Below are 20942 nucleotides of genomic sequence, written 5' to 3'. Positions count from 1 at the left end.
GTGGTGTGATTAACAAACCTGAATCTGCACTTAAGTAAAAGAGAAAATGCTTCTCATGGTAGAATAAAACAGGAAATAAAAAATAGTCTTACTTCTTTCTTTTACTCATGTTTGCTCTTACTGATCTCAGTGGAATTGTCCTTATCTACAGGGGTCTACATCTCTTAAGCTGGTATCTCCATTACAGACATGAAGTACTGTGTGAAAAAACATTAGAGAAGGAGTTCTAATATTTTTCATACAGGCTCAGTGAAGCAGAGAGTGCGTTGCCCCAAAATAGGTTCTTTCACCCGGTGTGCAAGAGGCCAGTCCACACCCAGAGTCAAGATATTTGATTTATTTACACTTCTGCACAGAAAGGGGGGCTGGGTGCCAAATCCACAAAGCCAGCTACCAACTACAACTACCAAAATTTTTCAGTATTTATACATTTTAGCAAAGAAAGGCATTGGTGTTCCTTGGCTACAAGATAACTAGTTCTCTTACTAATTTATGTTATATCTTCTATTAGTTAGTGACTCTCTCATTTCTCATGCTTATTAGTTCAAATACTCAATCTTTCTCTTTTGGGTCAGTGGGTTTCTTGGGTTGGTGGCTCTGAGTTGGTGGTTGTGATCTCTCCCCGCCAGAATTACCTTTCACCTGGTTTGTGCTGATTTCAGCACAGAGTTGCTGGGTTGGTTTTATTAGTTTTTCTTCCTTACCTTGGGGGTTCTTCCAAATGTCCTCCTGGCCTGTGAATTCTGCATTCTTTGTGCCCACTATCAGTGGTACATCTTTCTTCCCAAGCTTAGTTAACCTCCCCCTAGGTCTGAGGTTGTGGAAGCACGTGAAGCCCTAAACCTTCAAAAGGCAATTCTGCCAACAGGTAATTTGTCTTCAACACCTGGACATCACTTAGAGCTTGTTGGCCATTATCTATTTTGTGGATTAAATGTTCCTTCTTGTTGACTAGGCTTGGAAGTGTGCAAAGATCAAACATCAAAGATCAACATCCTCTCTTACGAAAATTTTACATATTTTACATTTTGCAACATGAGGAATACCTTTACAAGTCAGCTAAGAGAATGTCATGTAAAAACCTATTCATAAGATTTGCACATCCATTTTTCATTTTATGTTTTAATCTTTGTAGGGGAATAGATTCACAGAACTGTGCAGTAGGCAGTGCTATAAATCAAACAAGGGCTGGGAAAGAACATTCTCAGAAGTGCTCAAAATTTCAGAATCTGTTTTGAGATTACTCTAGAGCATTTATGCTTCTAGATTATATAGCTACTATCACTAAAAACACAAACCATCTTCTGCACAAAAGGCATTTAGGTTCATGAAGTTGGGCCACACGATCTCTTTTTGGGTAGATACTGGGACTTATAAAGGTACAGTTTACCCTGGTATAGAAATGTGTCCTCTTAAAATATGAAGTTGGACATGTAATACATAAATTAAACTTTTATGCTACTGTAGAGGATTTCTCCAAGTACCTTACACTGGGAAAACTACCCTGAGCAAGCAGCTGTGCTGGCTCAGGCACGATACCTAATTTCACCTGAATATCTTCTAGCAGAAAAGCAATCTAGGTAATCTGTGCCTCCAGAAGGCTTGCCAGGATTCTTTATCTCCCTTCCACTTGTTTGTCTCAACCTTCCCATCTCACACAAAACCTCAGGAGCTATTAATATGGATGTCAGCTTTCAGGTAGGTGCTACAACTGTACCACCGAGGTAATTCCTTCTTCTCTTTTGCTTGTGATCTCAGTGGAGTAGCCACATTCTTAGGTATTAGTACAGCATCTGGGGAAACCTTATTATGAAATTACCATTTTCATAAATGTTAATGGTAATATATGAGACTGAGAGTCAGAAAAGAACAGCTGCACACGGAACTTTATCATGGATAATTATAAACATCTCAGTTGCTTGACAATTCATAATTTCTTATTGAGGGTTCTCAGTGGCTTCTCATGGCTGTGGTTTGCAAGGCTTGTTTTTTGTTGTTGGTTTGGAGTGTTTTGTTTTCTTTTTTAAAGTAGCATCTAACTAAAAATGAAGGCACTTTAAAGATTTTTAATTGCCATTATAATCAGGTAATAGCCTCTATCAAAAAGTATTAGAAAGGTTACTGTATTAAAGCAGTATCCTCTATAACTGTAGCAAACAGGGAGATATAAAGCCTGAAAACTTAGGAATGCCATTTACTAAGTACAATGCATGGATTTTGGTGGGCAAGATTACAGTGGTCTTCCTCAAGGAAATTCTTTTAGAAGTCGATGGCCTGTCATATGCAAGGGAACTGTAGTTTTTGTACATGCTCTATGAAAGAGAAGACTTCTCATCTACTGGAGCTGTCATTGCACCATCAGCTTTCAAAAAGGCCGTGGAAAGAAGATTATTGCTGCTCATAAACACGGTGTTGAAACATTTCTGCACTTATCAAAGATTTCATTGTAGAAAGGACAGACCCTTTTTATCACGCTCAATCAGCTTATTTTAGTAAATATGGTCCAGTTGATATCAAGATAGCCAATTCCTGTTCTTAGCTCTACTACAGACCTGCTATATGACCTTGAGCAGTAATAATAATGGAATTTTGGATGGTATAACACAAAGAATACCTGAGCTGTTAGTTTTTTGCAGCAAATTATAATGGAGACTTTTATCTTGCTTTTACTATGTGTATTAGGAAAAATTTTTTTTCACTTGTTCATCTGCAAACTTTGATTATAGGAAAAACAAAACCAGAAATGAATAGCTTTAATCCCTAAGGCTTGAAAATAACAACACATTTATCAATGAGACACCTTATTCTGTGTGCTGCCTTTCTCCAATTAGATTTTGCTTATCTTTGAAACAATATAAACTTTGCTTGTCTTAAATCATAGACTAGACAAGACATGTTTTCAGCATACACTGGATTTTTTTCATGTTATGTATGTCTTCAGCAGAGTATTCTGAAAAATCTTTGTGCTTGTTTTAAATACAACTGGTCAATCAGTTAGAATAATGCAATTATAGCAGTGGGAGTAGTTAATTGTGGTGCTGTTTTAGTAACAAAGTTGAATGGGTTTTACATTGCTTTTAAAATAACATGACTTCTTTATGGATTTGTCCTGATTGTTCCACCCCGATTTTTCCAGGATCTAAATGTCTGAGTGATACTACAGGTGTCTCGTAAAATAGTAAAATAACAGTCAGTAACAGTTGTAAAAAATAGATTTGGTTCTTCGGGTGTACAATAATGTAGAATTATGCTGTTAACTCTTTTTAACCTCAAGGTCTTTTCTATTTATTCTACTGCATGCTCTGTAATGCCTGCATGAAATTACACCAAAATTCCTTAGGAAAAGTCTTCAGTAACAGGAAATACGTGTTTGCCCCGAGATGCTCTCTGATGTGCATCACATTTCTCTGCTGGGTGTCATCATTAGACAACAGCTCAAGCACACCAAGACTGAGAAGTCTTTGGTCTCTTTGTTCTTGATGTTCTTGAGTGAGAGAAGTGGGAAATAACACACACAAACTAAACACAACGTGATGGTGAAGATTCTAAGTCCCTGCTACCTCTCGTTTAAGTGACAGAAAAGTTCAGGTGAATGTAGTTGAAGCACCAAACCCATGCAGCACAAAGAGAGGGTTTTTGACTTTCATGAGCAAGATGATCTCAATAGGTACCTTCAAAAAAACCCTGCAGAAGTAACTCTTATTGCTGAATGGATGCAGTGTCAGTGAGATTGTCCAAAACAGCAGTTGTTGGCTGCTGAAAATAGAAGTTTGCAACTGCATCCTGAGTCACAGGCCTGAAACACTGAAAACTTCAATAAAATTTGGAAGTTAAGACCAATGCTCTCTGAGTAGCAAAGGTGAAGAAATAAAACAACAGATCAAGGTGAGAGCTCAGAATGTGCTCTTTCATAATCAGTAAGCAGTCAATGAATATAACGGGCCAGTGCATCCAGAACCACATATCACCAAAAATAACAAATATGGTATTAGAGTCTCATGAAGCATGAAGCATGTTAAACTCTCAAGTTTAGCACAATAATGTATTTTGATTTTGATTGTGAGTCATGTCTTGAAGAGGTCTCTGGCCCTTCTTAAAAATCTGTAGTGCATTCTTAGCCAAATAATTTCTTTTTTGGCTTGTAGGTCAACATCCAGTTATTTTACCTTTCGCAGATAAGTGTTTTTGGAGTATATTGGGAGCACCTCATGTAGAAGTTAGGAGGTACTTTACCCCAAAAAATACCTTTAACTATGGAACTTTAGTAATTGAGAAGCATGCAGGCTTTCTTTATTGCCTATATGTGTAGCTGAATAAGCACCAGGTGGACAAAATTCAATGATTAAGTATAATTCATTCAGATATAGATTCTGAACTAATTTTTAGTCTTAATTATATGATGCTAGTATCCATACCAATCTCTACTCTTAGCCTTTGCTTTCATTTTTCTTTCAAGTCATTTGGAAGGAGAGTGAGGAGAGCGACAGATTTTTTTTTGGACAAAAATTAGAGCTTTTTTTTTTTTTTAATACTCCAAAGTGACTGTTCTTGTTCTATCTGTTTGCTTTCTTTTTTTCCTTTGGTGATAGAAGGGGTTGATTTCTCGAGTGATAGGGCAGCTATTTTGACTGAAATGACTTAGGCAGGAGCAGTGCTACTGTTTTGAGTCAGCGATTTTGTGAGCAGCCAGCACTTAATCTGATAGGAGAACGGTGTCGTGCCTCTCTTGTTGGCAGACGTGCCTTTCCTTCTGTGTGCATGAATAGACTTGCTTACGAGGCATATCAAGGAAACAATCTTGCTGAAGCTTTATCCCAACCCTGATCTCTCTCTCTCTGTCTCTCTGTGTGACTGATTATGTGTTATCATTTGTGCTGGCATGAACAAGGAGAGGGGGTCAGGTGGTGACAGCCTGTCTTAAACCTACTGCAGGGGGAAAAAGAAAGGCAAAGATGCTCCTGGGTGCTGTCTTTAATTCGCTAAGACAATCAATTTGACATTAAGGCAAACCCAGTCCAAATATATTTTCAGTGCCATATGCTGTGATGTGTTTTATATAGACTGAGAGGCAAAAAACTTTCAAGATGTGTTCAGTAGGTTGTAGCTGCTTTGAAAACAGAATGATATGGGCATTTAGCAGTGCCAAGAAACTTTGAAAACTAAAGGAACTTGCAACAGATTACATGAAACTTCTACACTTTACACTGACTGAATACCACCATTTGGATGATAATGCCTATAAAATAAAGATTAATTTAGAGATAAGATTTTATTTAGGTAATGTACAGCCAATTTCTTCAATTTTATTAACACTGTACAATCAAAGTTTCTAGACTTGAAAGGATTTTTCTAAGGTTTCTTACTTTGTAACAGTCTGTCAACACAGAAATACGTGCAGATCTTTGGTAATGAGACTGTCACATAAGTAAAGTGTTAATGAGGGATTTTATTTTTCTAATTTCAAACTGAAACCCACATTATTAAAACCCCTTCTAATTGTTCAGAAATCTGTAAAGCTACAGTTAGCAGAGCTGTGTATCTATTACACATAGCACTGTAAAGATTAATTTTTCTCCTTCACTGTCTGCCAGTTCCATTAACAGGCTGTTAGTTTATCTATGATAAATGCACTATATGTAATGCAGTGGGACAGTCTCTTAATTTAAGCACCTAGCATGGTGTCAGTCTAAATCTCCTTCAGCTGATTTAATTAGCAAAGCTCCCTGTTAATCAATTTGTCAGTAAACTTTCAGACTTATGCAAGAAAAAAAAGAATCCCTTCACAAAAAAAAAAAATTAGAATTAGGCTGGTGATAGAAGTAATTTATGTGGCTTTTTTAGGAAATGTTTAAACAGGAATTTTTTTTTTTTTAGGAATTTTTAGGAAATGTTTAAATGTTATTCAACACTTGTCTGATTTTAGAAAGCTTTCCTAATTTGACTTCTCATATTAAATTGTGCTATTTCTTGCATACTTATTAATAGAAAAGGGTTCATTTACACAATATGTTCATTAATATATTATCTCTTACAAGTAATAGCACTATTCTCCATATTCCATGTATTTCCACATATTATTTCATGTGTATATACATACACATATATTATTATTTCAGTGATGCAGGAAAAAAACATACTTCTATGAGCTAAGATCATTTTAACTATGTTGCTTCTCTATAAATATCTTAAAGCTACTAGGGCTGTTTAAATTCTTGATCCCATTTGTATGGCATGAGATGTCATCTTCGTTGAACACCTAACTTCAGGCTTTATTGTAGAAATCAGTTATTTCCTCTCTTTTTTTTTTTTTTTTTTTAAATGAAAAGATCCAAACATCTCTTATAATAGTTTCATCAATGGAGCTTCCTTCATTCTATTCCCAGTGTAGTACCTGAAGTTCGAGTAGAATTTTGTTCATTAGAATTACAGCTGCTTCTGAAATGCTCCCAAACCAGTCCTTACTCTTGTCTGGGAAGAGATGTTATGTATTTACAGAATTATTCACATTCTGTTCTGCTGTGTGAAATGTGCATCAGCAGTCTCAGTGCTACATTTGCAACACTCAAACTGTAATACTTTGTTAGTCTGTGCACTTAGGTTTCTAGGAATTGCATCTGTCTGTCCATCTGAAAAGATCCTGGAAAGTTCGGACTGATTTTCTTCTTTTTGTGTTGTCCACCTTTTGCTATTTGTGTGATTATTTATTTAAACTGCTTGGGTTTTGTTCCCAGGTTGCACAGCACCTTCAGAGTAAGGATCAGAATAACTAAGTGTGACTAACAAATGACACAAATTTTCTATGTAAATTTTGAAGTGTCTGGAATGTCGAAGTCCCATTTGTGCTAACTACTATGTAAACACAAAACAGTAGCTTATTCATTTGTCTACTCCAAAGAAAAAGGAGATAAAAAAGAAGAGGCATAGAAGCTACCAGGATGGTGATATAATGCCAAAAATCAATTCTGCTTTCTTGGGGGAGGGGGGAAAATTTATTTAAGTAATATAAGAAGCCAAAGAGACAATGTACCACGGAAGGCAAGAAGGGCAGGAGCAATATTAGAAAACTATGGATGTTTCACCTGTGCTTTTGTACAAATGATTCTGGATAACAGCAAAGCCCCCCTAGAACTGTTCATACAAAAGTCAGCACAGTTCTAATGATCAGGAAGTGTTAAAGGAATTTTAATAGGTCCAGGAGAACTGTGTTTAAAAAAAATAATTAAACCACTAAAAACACAACAAAAGACAGGAAATGGCAAAAAATAATTCCACTTGCCTTGCTTTTAGTTTTGTTTTCAGTATGCATGTTGAAGCCAGCTCAACATACATGAAGTTCTCTTTGAAAATCTTTGGTTAGCTGCTTGATTCTTATACTCTGTGTTGGGCTGAGTTTTATAAAACTCTGTTGTTCGCTCCCCCCTGCCCACATACTGGTCTGGCTAATTCAGGCTTTCACACTCTTTTAACAAATTTGGGAAAAATACTTATACCACCAGTTATCCACTCAACTGTTACGTAGTTAATTGGTCCACTCAACTGCTGATAACTGTTTATCTAAACCAAAAACTGCCTTCTGATCCCCTTCGTGTTGGTGTAGTCAGGTCTCTTTCACAGAATCATAAAATCAGCCAGGTTGGAAAAGACCTCTGAGATCAAGTCCAACCCTTGATCCAACCCCACCGTGGTTCCCAGACCATGGCACTGATGCCACATCCAGTCTCATCTTAAAAACCTCCAGGGATGGTGAATCCACCCCCTCCCTGGGCAGCCCATTCCAATGTCTGATTACTCTCTCTGTAAAGAATTTCTTCCCAATATCCAACCTAAACCTCCTCTGGCAGAGCTTAAGATTGTGACCTCTTGTCCTACTGCTGCTTCCCTGGGAGAAGAGACCAACCCCCACCTGGCTACAACCTCCTGTCAGGGAGTTGTAGAGAGTGATGAGGTCTCCCTTGAGCCTCCTCTTCTCCAGGCTGAACAACCCCAGCTCCCTCAGCCTCTCCTCATAGGAGAATTTATTGGCTAGTTCATGCTGGGTCCTTAAAGATAATTTAGTTCCAACCACCCCACTGTGATGGCAGTAATGTTTCTGGTAGTAGAGGTGAGTTTGAGCTCTGCTGGTAAAATTGGATTTGAAATTTCCCTAAATGTTCTCATTCAAATGAATTTTGCTATGAAAAGCACAACTCTTTGCTACTCTACATTTTATCAATGTAACTGAAGACAAAGGTTTAATTTTCTCTTTGAAACCTATTTTCCTTTGTACTTTATGAACTTAATGTGTTTTAATTATTTGTTATTACCGTTTCAAATCAATTTAGAACTTTTAAGATAATTAAGATGTAATTACGTTCCTTTTCCCTCCCTTTGAAAAGGTTATTCTTATGTGATAGTACAAATGTTTTTCCAAAAGGTTCAGGAAAAAGGAAATCCTTAAATACTGCAATGAAATGTATGGTAGAGTGTAAAGGGAAGTGAAACACCGAAACAACATTGTTTTTCCACTTGGGGTTAGTGGCCCTGGGAAAACATTAAAGGAGGTGCTTAAAGTCGTAGCATTCATGATGTAAACTGTTTTAGGGACATCTTTGTGCAGAAGCCGGACAGGGGAGACAGTAAGATGGAAAACAGCTCATGGGTTGGGATAAGGCAGAACCAATGCAGCTGTTGATGGGCCATAGACGATATCAGGGTTTTATGATCCGAACTTTTTACTTGAACAGCTTGGAAATTTTAATGGAAAGACGTCATTTTGGGGTAAATAATTTTTATGCTTTTCTTCTTTCGCTGTCTCTGTAGTCTTCATACCGTTTCATTACCTCTCAGTCTTTTCTCCAGTAAAATTTGGTTTACTTCTCCAGGGACATGTAGGTCATGTCATCAACCTCTTGGCAGCAGGGCTCTATTCCTTTGGCATATCTGGGTACCACGTGTTTTTCACATTCACATGATGTTCGGGGGCTTGTGGGAGTGAATGAGATGTCTCATTTGATCTGTTGGTACTGATATTATATTTTAGCTGTTGTTTTCTGGAAGAGACTGCAGTTATTGTTTTAGTTTTAACTGCATTGGAGAAAAAGGTCCATCATCTATAGCAGGTCTGATGCTGTACGTTGCTCCAAGGCTTAGCTTGAATTAATTTATATGAAAAGGGTTTTAAAAAAAAGAGAGAACAGGAAAATCTACTACATAGGTGATATGTAAGGTTGATAGCTCATATCTTGGAAGAAAGGCAATGTTGCTATGCTTGAACAAATATATTTCTCTCTCTGATTCTAGTCTGAGATTAAACGGTAGATAAGAGTTTCTCAGATAAGAAATTTGAAGTGAAGATCTTATCCAGATGATGGATTATTGTAGTAAACTTCTTCTTACCGCTTTTTTTGTGTGTGTGCTGTGTATTGTAAGGAATAATGATAAATGAAGTTGTATAGAAAAAGATCCAGTACTCCAGGAAAGAGACTTACTGATGTCATGAGGTGAGAACACCATGGAGAAAGAGTGTCTCTATCTTAAGTTACTTAGAAAACTGTCACCTTGGATTTTATGCTGAATGTGCCTCTTTTTTTTTTTTCTTTTTTGGTGTGGATTGGTTTCATTGTAGTCCCTTCATTAAAATGAAGGAAGCATTCAGGACAAAGTGAGCATATGAAAGAGGAAAAGACTTTCTTGTGTCTGTGACTAACAGGGCTTTATATATGGCAATATTAGGCACAGCTCTTGGGTTTTATGTCAGCACAAAGTAACTATAAGTCCAAGCTGACTAAAAAGCATGGAAATTCTTCTTGTATAAGTGTATAACTGTGCACACAAAGTAGAGAACAGTGGAAGTTGTCTTCCTGCTCGTTTATTTCCTGGTGATTTACTGAGACCTTTTTAGTAAACTTTTTTATTCCCAACATAGCATCCCAGTTCTGCAGAAGAGAGTTCTGTCTGCAAAAGACACATAAGCAGGGTCAGACCCATACCCAAGATACTTTTCCTGAGTCTCTTCAGAAGATAAAATGCACAGTGCTCTGTATTCCTATCACTTAGCTTTGAGAAGTATGAGCTGATGTGCCTTCTGTTGAAGTTCACTTTTAGGTCATATCTATTCAGAGTGGGAGAAAATTACTACAAACCAAAATACTTATCCTGAAACATGTAAAGAAACTTGAAATGTCTACCAATTTTCAGTGATACGTGAAAACAAAGTCTGTTTCCTTTCAGCGTTTTGCTTTTCTTTACTGTTCTGGGGGAGAAGTTTCTCAGCAGCAAGCTTGGAGATGCAAGTTGGAATATTTTCCAATCTTTCAGCTTGAATCAGGAAATTTGCTTTCTTAATTTATCCTAGCTTTCTGTCTTACGTGTATTTTGGAATGACTGAACCTTGAATACAGCTATTTTTGAGCTGAACTGTGTTTCGCAGCCACACAACCATCCCTTTTTAAAGTTCCGTGATATTTAATGATTGAAATCTGTTAGGTGGCTTTGCAATTCTCTTCCTCTTTAGTTGATCTATTACTGTTTCTAATCTCTACTGCAAATTCTTGGAAATGCTGATCGACCAGACAAATGGTGGCAAGTGAAATACTTATTTCATGAGACATTACCTTCAAGACATTTCCTTGGAGGAAAGATATGTGCTCAAACTCCCTCAAATTTTTCCTCTAGAATGGAGCACAATGTGGTTTTACTCTCCTCCAGTGCTCTCTGGCTCTCTGTACTGCTCAAACTGCATTACTGGATCTGTGTTAACTCGCTGGCTGTCTTGTAAATGGCAATCCTGATCAAAGATGAGGTTGAATTTTTGTATCTCCTCAAAGGTGAAGATGTCTGCTTTTTGGGGAGGTGATTTCTGTACTTGCTTATAGACTCATTGCTCTTTTTAATTTACCTTTTAGCTATAAAATGGTCAAGTGTATCAGAGTCTAGCTTCTACTTATTCCTGTGTCAAACATCTGCTACTTTACAACTCTGACCTACATTTTTGAGACTGGGTCATGAATTTTTGCTGCAATTCTGTTCATGCATGTGAATGATCTTAAAATAGTCACAAAGTATTGCCAGTTATGTAATTTTCTTGCACTAGAAAGAATGGGTTTTCCTATATATTGTTGTTGCTCATTAACTGGGGTATAGATAACAAATGGCAAAGGTCTTTCTCCTTTTAAAAATAATATGAAAATATGCAGCCATCATTATTGCCTGAAGGGTGGTTGTGTATGTGCATCCTCATACTACACTATTTTAATTTAAAAAGCCTCAAAAAAGAGCTCTTCACATGGCAGAGTTCTCATTATTCCATCTCTCATATGTGCATCACTGTGCAAATAATGTGCAGGCAAATCATTCTCTTGGCCAATAGTCTTACTTCTATTAAAAGTAACTTACAATTAGGCATGGTAACAGAAGTGAAAACAGAGTGTCTTCTGTAAGATGATGCTTTGCCTTACTGTTATTGAAGTTCTGTCAAGACCAAGTCACAGCAGTAATTGATTACATTAGTGCTTCTGAAATCATACCGTGTACAACCTGACAGAAATTTGGCACAACCAGAGGCAGAGTTAGGCCTTAAGTTAGAAGAAATCAGAGATGTAGATATTAATCGAGGTATTTTGGTGATGTGATCACTGAGCAGCTCACTATAGGGCTTTACTGAAGTGGCAAGAGTAATTCCAGACAGAGACCTTTTGCTTGTCCAGAGGTAGCTGTGAAACACACTCAGTTCACAGGATTTCACACTAATCAGAGCTTTACAGTTTAATTATTGCTTTTAAATGGATGCTAAGTTTGAAGACAAAATTTAGACCAACAAATTCACTACCTGTGATGTTTCCTTAAAAGCTGTGGTTTTGATGGAAAGCTGCAGCGCTATACTATTGTGATAACATATTCCATTTACATGGTTAGAAGAGCTACAGAAAAAGGGATCTACTGCCTTAGGCTGCCAAGTGCAGTAATCTAATGGCAGGGAAACATTCTTTAATGTCCTTTACTTTTATTTCATTTAAGTGCTACATATAGAAAGGTTTTTTAGAGAACTTTTTAAAAATACAATACTGAAAACCAGAATACTTCAATAATTATTAAAGTAGCAAGCTTTTTTGAACATTTCAATTTTTTCTGTTGTAAGTTATATTTAGTATTAAAATTGTGTATGTAATTTGATTCCATTTTTCTGTATTTTTATTAGACTATTGGCAAATGTGGTCTAGTGGTGGTACTCCAATTGTGTATATGAGATGGTTCATGTGCTTTTTGGTACATGCAAATCCACAGCAGCAAAATCTAGGTTTTGTTCTTATATAGCATTTATAATAAAATGTCATTAATGATGAGAATAATTAGTGTCACTATTAAGAAAAGACTTCTTTAAGACATGTAAAATAGGAGTCACAAGTTATAATTGCCTAAAGTAGTAATTTTTGTAATTTTGTAATTTTACTCTTATAAGAGTGAAACATTTTCTCACCTACTTTTTTAATGAAAAGAAAAGTTTTAATAATTTTTCAAAGGTCATTAATTGTCATGAATTTATGATGGGTGAACGCACCTAACCTAAAGACAACGTCACAGTTTGAAAATACCAGCCAGGGTGGTAATATAATTACTTCGATTTATAAGAAGTTTAAATAAATGTCTGGATTTTAATATGTGCTTCTCAAGCTTAGCAAGGTTAAGGACTGATTGAAACTCTTGCTAGTCTGTGTGACCCTAAGTATCTTAATAACTAACAAAGAATATAGCTTAAATTCTTCTTGAACATTAATAGGAAAATTATGAAAACATCCTTACTTCAGGTGACTATTTTTCTGCTTGTTTTATCCAACATGTGTTCAAAAATGCCTTGCTGAATTCAGAACAAGTGTGAAGAAAATGAGTGATGCCAACTAGTAAATGATGTAAATGGTTTTGTGTTGTGGCATTTCATTGCACACTAGTGGGATTGCAAACCAAAATTACTGACTCTCAAAGCAGACATGCCTTTACACTCACTGCATTTGTGTAATATAAATAATGAAATGGATGAATTAGCTGCATTTTAAATAAAATGTTAAATGCAGCAGGAAACAAATCTGCTATTGGAATCCAAATTTGTGGAAGAACACGGATTTTTGCTTCGTGCACGGTACTTGGGGTTTTTAGTTGATGAAAAGCTGGATGCTATGATCTCTTAGTTTGTTTATCTGGGGAAAATATAAAATACTGAATTAAAAATGGATCAGTACTAATGGCTTAAGTGCATGTTAGCAGCCCTTGTAACTGTGAAAACTATAGGGACTTGAGAAACTCTGAAGTTTACAACCTTTATTGGTATTTATTGAGAGGGTATTTGGAAATGTTTGTTTAAAACCAAGAAAAAAGCCCAAGTTCTTAATGGAAAACTGAAAGGAAAGGAAATTGTCTAAAGTTGTAATCTACTGCTTAGCTGTTACATTTCAATATTAAAAAATATGTTTAATTCTGCAGAGGACTTGGTTATGAAAGCAATGTCACCAAGTTGTTGAGAGCCATCTGCCATTTGACAAAAAATAGAAGAAACTTCTTGAGGAATCATCTGCATCATATTTTTAGAGAGAGTCTGTTTTTCAGAATGAGTGGGACAAGACTAGAAAACTAGAAGCAAGCTTCCAGGCTCTAGGATCTGTATGTGGAAATGTGTGTGTTTAGGTATTTACAAGCTTTCAGAAAATCAGATTACTTTGGAGTGACCTTTTCAATGCCTCACTTCACCTCCTAGATGTTTAGATTTATTCTTTTTTTAAATAATAAAAGAAAATAAATTTCTTAATTTGTAATAGGGTGTCAGGATGTTCTGATTGACTTTGGTTATTTCCTGGGTAAGAGGCAGCAACCAGTTCAAATATAGCCTTGGCAGAGAGTTTGATAGCGTGCTCCAGCTCAGTAATGTGCTTGATGAGCATTCTAGGAAAGGATCACAGTTTATATATAGTCCCAGCTATAAATAGCACATCTTTGCTTACCTGGGAGGAGGGAGTAACAGCAGCATAAAGTTATACTGCTACAGACCAAAGATTTGGTCTGTTAAGGTTGTCACATCGAAGAAAAAATATTGGAATAATGCAAAAATTGTCCTGTTTGTCCTATCTTTTGTGACTTGTGTCAGGCAGCTGTATTGCAACATGTATGAGGATGTAGACTATTGTCTCTGGGGAAAAAAAATATTTAGAGATATCTATGTACGTCCTTTTCAAAAACACCACCACCGCCTTTTGGAGGCTCATGGTTTAGTGGCTGGTTTTGGTTTAGATCCTTTATTTTCTTTGCTTCCATTTGTATATCTCTTTTGGACATTTTTACTTGAGTTTTCAGGATATACAATTCAGCTGAGCTGTAATAAAATTGTTATAGGTAATTCACAGGCTTTTCTCTTTGCTTGCCTTTAGTGAGTCCTTTAAAACTTGAAAAATATGAATTCCCATCTCTGATCAAATATGAAATGTCAAGTGTAGCTTCATGCTTTTCCATACTTTCATGCTTTTAAAAGATTAAAAGGGGAGAGAAACTTGAAATTAAAATCAATAATTGTAGCTATGTGTATCTGCTATTTGTTTGTCCACATACATGTTAATTTGACTCTGCTTTGAGGTTATTAATCTGAAGTGCTGCTTATCAAATTTTGAAGATGCCATTTCTCCATTCAGAGTCACACAGACCTGGGTATTCAGCAGATTCTTTTACAGAACTGATGACATTTGCTTTGAGTTAGCCTTAGCTGCCAGTTCTGCAAATCAGCCCATTCAGAAAAATGGTGTTAAGTGTTAAATTTATAAGCAAGTCTTAAAAGGAGTCAGGAATTGGGAAAGGAAGTTGAAGTTTTATTACATTATTTCCAATGTTAAGCATAATGGCCTGAATTTCTACATGTTTTTAGTCATCCTAGGAGAAGGACAACTCTAATCTCAAACCCGGGCGGATGGAGCTCGCTTAGCCCTGTAAGGCCATCCATCTAAGAGAAGGTCACTCTAACCAAACCTACGTCCTGAGGATTTCGCTGCCACCGTCCAAGCTCGCTTGGCCCTGGCAGATGAACCTCAGGATTAAAGGGTGGGTTCAGTTCCGCGCATACTGCATCTCACCTAAAAAAAAAATCCATTGCGCAGGCTTGAAGGCTTTACCCACATGCAAAAAGTCCTGTAGCGACGGACGAGGGTCGAAACGGCAGGTGAAAGGTGCACTGGGAACCGCAGACCCAACCCTGCATGCAGGCGGTTCAGGATATTGGTCATTTGAGACTGACCGGAGATGACAGTCTCTTGGGGCAGCACCCTGAACGACCAAGCAGCCTTTTCAAGGACAGCACTGCTTGCTCCACTCGGAGAGGGGCCTAGAAAAGGTGGCCTAAACAAAGCTCATCTCCACTTCCACCCGGTTGGTTATCCGCAGACCAACGGGCATCTTCTCTCAATGCGGTCGCACAAAGAGCAAAAGACAAAGGCATGCACCTGCCTCCAAAGGTGTACCTAAATTAACTATAGCATGTTGGAACATCAGAACCATGCTCGATTCTGCGGATAGTGGACGTCCTGAGCGGCGTTCTGCCCTAATTGCCCATGAGCTGGCTCGTCTCAACATCGACATAGCTGCCCTCAGTGAAGTTCGCCTTCACGAGGAAGGAAGCCTCAGAGAACATGGTGCTGGTTACACATTCTTCTGGTCAGGTAAGCCCAGAACCGAAAAACATCTCTCAGGTGTCGGCTTCATGATCAAAAACTCTATTCTTCCCAAACTCGAAAATCTGCCAACAGGTCACTCTGACCGCATTATCTCCCTACGCCTTCCACTCCACAACAACCAACACGTCGTCCTCTTTAGTATATATGCCCCAACTCTCCAAGCTGACCCTGCCGAAAAGGACAAATTTTATGCTGACCTGCGCCACCTTACCCAAAAAGTGCCCGCAGATGATAAGATCATTATCCTTGGTGATTTCAACGCCAGAGTAGGTAAGAATTTTGATGCCTGGAAAGGAATATTAGGCAAACATGGTGTTGGTAACTGCAACGATAATGGTCGACTCCTGCTAGAATTCTGTGCAGAGCAACAGCTCACCATCACTAATACTATCTTTCAGCAGAAAGATAGTCCGAAGACAACCTGGATGCACCCCAGATCTAAGCATTGGCATCTCATCGATTATGTCCTGGTGCGACGGAGAGATGTTCGCGATGTCCTCCATACCCGCGTGATGCCCAGTGCAGAATGCCAGACAGACCATCGGCTTGTGCGCTGCAAACTCAGCTTCAATCTTAAATTCAAACCCAAAATGGGCAACATCACAAGGAGAAAACTCCAAGTTAACAATCTCCAATCAGCCACAGTAAGAGAGAGATTCCAGGCAAACCTTCAAACTAGGCTTGAAAACTGTTCCACAGTTTCTGCAGATTCCTCTCCTGAAACTACCTGGCAGCATATTAAAAACAGCATTCTGCAATCCTCCGAAGAATCCTTAGGGTTCTCCCTCAAGAAGAACAAGGACTGGTTTGACGAAAACAACCAAGAAATCCAGGACTTGTTGAGGAAGAAGAGAACCGCCCACCAAGCACACCTTGCACTGCCATCCTGTCACGCAAGAAAAACAGCCTTTCGTCTCGCATGCAGCAAGCTCCAACAGAAACTCCGTGACATCCAGAACAAGTGGTGGATCGATCTAGCTGTAAAAACTCAATTATGCGCAGATATGGGTGATCACAAAGGTTTCTATGAAGCCTTGAAGACAGCATACGGGCCCACATACCAGGTACAAAGCCCTCTACTCAGTGCTGATGGCCAAACGCTTCTAACAGATAAAACCTCCATTCTGAATCGATGGTCTGAACACTTTCAAACTCTTTTCAGTGCCAACCGTGTGGTCCAAGACTCAGCAATTCAGTCCATCACACAACAACCAGTAAAGTATGAATTGGATACAGCCCCCACTTTAGGAGAAACCCTCAAGGCCATACAGCAGGTAAAAATCGGCAAGGCAGCTGGGGTTGATGGAATTCCACCTGAAGTCTGGAAACATGGGGGCCTTGCCCTCCACACCAAATTTCACGAGTTTGTGGTGCGCTGCTGGGAGCTCGGTGAACTACCATCAGACCTTCGTGATGCTGTCATCATCACTTTGTACAAGAAGAAAGGTATTAAATCTGACTGCTCAAACTACCGTGGTATTACTCTGCTCTCCATTGCTGGCAAAATCCTGGCAAGAATACTCTTGAACAGACTAATACCCACTATAGCAGAAGGGATCCTACCTGAAAGTCAGTGTGGTTTCAGAGCCAACAGAAGCACCACAGACATGGTATTTGTTCTCAGACAACTGCAAGAGAAATGTAGGGAACAGAACAAAGGTCTTTATGTAACCTTTGTCGACCTCACCAAGGCTTTTGATACTGTGAGCAGAAAAGGTCTGTGGCAGATTTTGGAACGTTTAGGTTGTCCCCCCAAGTTCCTTAAAATGATCATCTCACTTCATGAGGATCAGCACGGCCAAGTCAGGTATGGCAACACACTTTCTGAGCCCTTTTTAATTAAGAATGGTGTGAAACAAGGCTGCGTGCTCGCTCCTACCTTATTCACAATCTTTTTTAGCATGATGCTCCAAAGGGCCACAGCAGACCTCGATGATCAGGACGGTATCTACATTCGATATCGTACTGATGGAAGCCTGTTCAATCTAAGGCGTCTGAAGGCCCACACCAAGACCCTAAACCATCTTGTCCGGGAGCTGCTCTATGCTGATGACGCCGCCCTTGTTGCCCACACAGAAGCAGCTCTGCAACGTTTAACATCCTGCTTTGCAGATGCTGCTGAGCTCTTTGGGCTGGAAGTCAGCCTAAAGAAGACAGAAGTTCTCCATCAACCTGCACCTCAGGAAGTCTTCCATCATCCCCATATCACCATTGGCGAATCAGAGCTCAAATCAGTCCAGCAGTTTAATTACCTAGGTAGCCTCATCTCCTCGGATGGTAAGATTGACGGGGAGATAGACAACAGGTTGGCAAAGGCATACAGTGCTTTCGGAAAACTCCACAAAAGAGTATGGTGTAATAAACACTTGAAGAAAAGCACAAAGATCAGTGTTTACAGAGCCATAGTGTTGTCTACTCTCTTGTATGGTTCCGAATCATGGGTCATCTACCGCCACCACCTGCGTCTCCTCGAACGCTTCCATCAGCGCTGCCTCCGTACAATCTTAAACATCCACTGGTCAGATTTTGTGACCAATACATCTGTTCTTGAGCAAGCAGCAGTCACAAGTATAGAGGCCATGCTGATGAGAACACAGCTGCGATGGGCAGGGCACGTCTCAAGGATGAAGGACCACCGCCTCCCTAAGATCTTGCTCTATGGTGAACTTGCCACTGGCTGCCGCAAGAGAGGAGCCCCGAAGAAAAGATTCAAGGACTCCCTGAAACAACATCTCAGCCTTGGCCTTATTGATCACCATAATTGGTCCACTCTGGCCTCAAATCGGGAGGCCTGGAGACACAGCATCTATAACGCTGCGGAAGCCTTTGAGAACACACGCAGGATCACTCTCGAGGAGAAAAGGCAACGCAGGAAGAACCGTGTCTTGCGGAATACACCATCTAAGGAGTCTTTCTGTTGTGCCTTTTGCAACCGGATATGTCTGTCACGTATTGGCCTCATAAGTCACCAACATGCCTGTAACAAATGTGGATAAAGCCTTCCCAAATCTTCGTTCGCGAAGCTCAGCCATGATGATGATGTTTATTTTTCCTTATAATAAATCTGGTTGATTCTTGCATTATAGGTATTCAGAAAATACTTTAAATGTTTTCTAAAATCTTTCTTCAAAATAATTAATTTTTATCAACTTCCCTGTTGTAATTTCCATACAGTTACTTGCTGATCTGTATTCTTGCCAGTGACTAAAAAACGATTCTTGCAGAAGAACTTAAATAATACCAAGTCTCCTTTCAGTCAGCATTAATAAACATGGGTTATATGCTGCACCTGTCAGATCCACCTTTTAATACAGAATCTGATGACTGTCAATTATGTTTCCCCTCCTCAGGAGGGTCCTGGAAGGCTCTCAGCTGGCAGCTGTGAGTCCTGAAGTACTTGCCTTCATATTTTTAGGCTTACACCCAGCACGTGTGTTCTACCAGGTTTAGTGATAGTGTTTCCTATTTTCAGTAGAATGAACAATGATCCCACCCAAAGTTTTTTCTGGCACTTCTCATCTCTTTGTCCGAATACCAACAGTATATTTAAAGATTATATCTTTTTTACTGCTACCACTATTATAATTATTTTTGTTATGCATTTAAAGATGATATATTTTTAAACTACTACTACTATTATAATTGTTTTTGTTGTTATTATAATCATCATCAGCAGGAGCTGGCTATTTTTGATTACAGCTGGGTACTTTGTCAATAATTTATAGCACTTTCTTTAGGTAATGCACGTGTTAAGAAATGCACTTTAATTCTTAACTCAATATAAGCAATAAATTAAATCAGATGACAGTAAATCATAGAATCACTACAGCTGGAAAAGACCTCTAAGATCAAGTCCAACCATTAATCCAGCCACCACTATGTTCAGCACTAAACCATGTCCCCAAGTGCCACAGTTGTTCTTTGAAAAAGTGCCAAGCATGTTTTCCAAGTTCTTGACACCTTCTGCACTTGCTGCAAGTATTTCTAAGTTATGACTGTAGTGACACTGATAGTTGTATGTATATTGATAAATGCCTGTATTGGCATATTAGGAAATGTTTATTGCTGATTTTTAGTTGTTGCTTCAACTTTTAATCAGTGGAAGAATTATGCCCTCAGTCTAGAGCTGATCATCATTTAGGGAATATACCTATATGAAATACTACACAATTATGAATCTGACCATCTGCTCAGTTGTCACTTTAGAGTCTCTTGTAAATTCTGGCCAGAAGTCCCAGATACTTCTGTACTCCTATTAACATGAGAAGGTAGAAACTGCAACCCTGTAACAATGCAAATACACACCTGGTCCCATGTTCTCAGTGGCAGCTACTTCAGAGGAAGGATTATCTGTATGGATATGTAGAATAAAATAGCTGTAATTGTCACTGTTGATTTGAATTCAGATGTCCCAACCCATTCATTTCTCTGCATTTTTGCTATTCACTAAACTTTTAGGAACATAATAAAATTTGAGAGAAAGAATATGATGAAAATAGAAGCTTCAAAAGTTCTGAGTAAAAGATCACATTTGAGTCTGTGAAACTTTGCCAACATTTTTGTTTAAAACATGCTGAATCAGTCAAAACCAACATTGTCCTTTTGCTGTCTTTCATTTGGAATGAAAGTGAAATATGTAGAATAAGTGGATTGTAACTATTGTAAATGAATGAGTCAAAGATGATCTTGCTGATATACTCGTGGAATAAATGAGGTAAGAGGTGTATGTGTGTGGAAATCAAGAGGAATCTTAATTCCCTTTTAAATTTAGAAGGACTGTTGGCTTTCTAGGTACTTGCAGACATGTTTTACTGGTGGACTTGGCTGTAGTGGCTTAATGGTTGGACTTGATGATCTTAAAGGTCTTTTCCAATCTAAACCTGTACATAATTCTATGTTGAGTTCAAAAGCAAATATTCTAGGCTTAACCATTACCTGATTAATTGCAGTTGGCATGTTGCCTTAACTTGTTTTGGAGGATGACTTTAGTTTGCAGCCACCATCTGTAACTCGTGTTGAATGTTGAACCTCCATAAACCAATCTGCAGACCTGCAGCAAAGTGCAACCTGCAAAATGCACGTTGTCTTTTATATTGTAAAGTGTTTAGTCTGCTTCAGAGAGCCTTTGTGCCTGCAGATGTTTAAACAAATCGCAAATCAATTTTTACTGAATATTTGTTAAACTCTTCCCAGCTTCTCTGGGCATACTGTGTAGGGTTTTAGAAAGTCTCTGTAGGAGGCAGAAAGTCTCCCTGCACAGGA

The 20942-nt window shown here is 38.4% G+C and overlaps 1 protein-coding gene across 3 annotated transcripts in view; it reads left to right on the top strand.

Annotated features, from left to right (window-relative positions):
- Window positions 1-20942, top strand: part of LUZP2 (leucine zipper protein 2) — a 139196-nt gene that overhangs the window by 21966 nt on the left and 96288 nt on the right. The window lies entirely within an intron of this gene.

Source organism: Chiroxiphia lanceolata, chromosome 6 (genome assembly GCF_009829145.1).
Source record: "Chiroxiphia lanceolata isolate bChiLan1 chromosome 6, bChiLan1.pri, whole genome shotgun sequence".
Classification (NCBI taxonomy): domain Eukaryota; kingdom Metazoa; phylum Chordata; class Aves; order Passeriformes; family Pipridae; genus Chiroxiphia; species Chiroxiphia lanceolata.
Note: the sequence above shows the minus strand (reverse complement) of the source record. Positions and strands in the feature narration are given on the sequence as shown.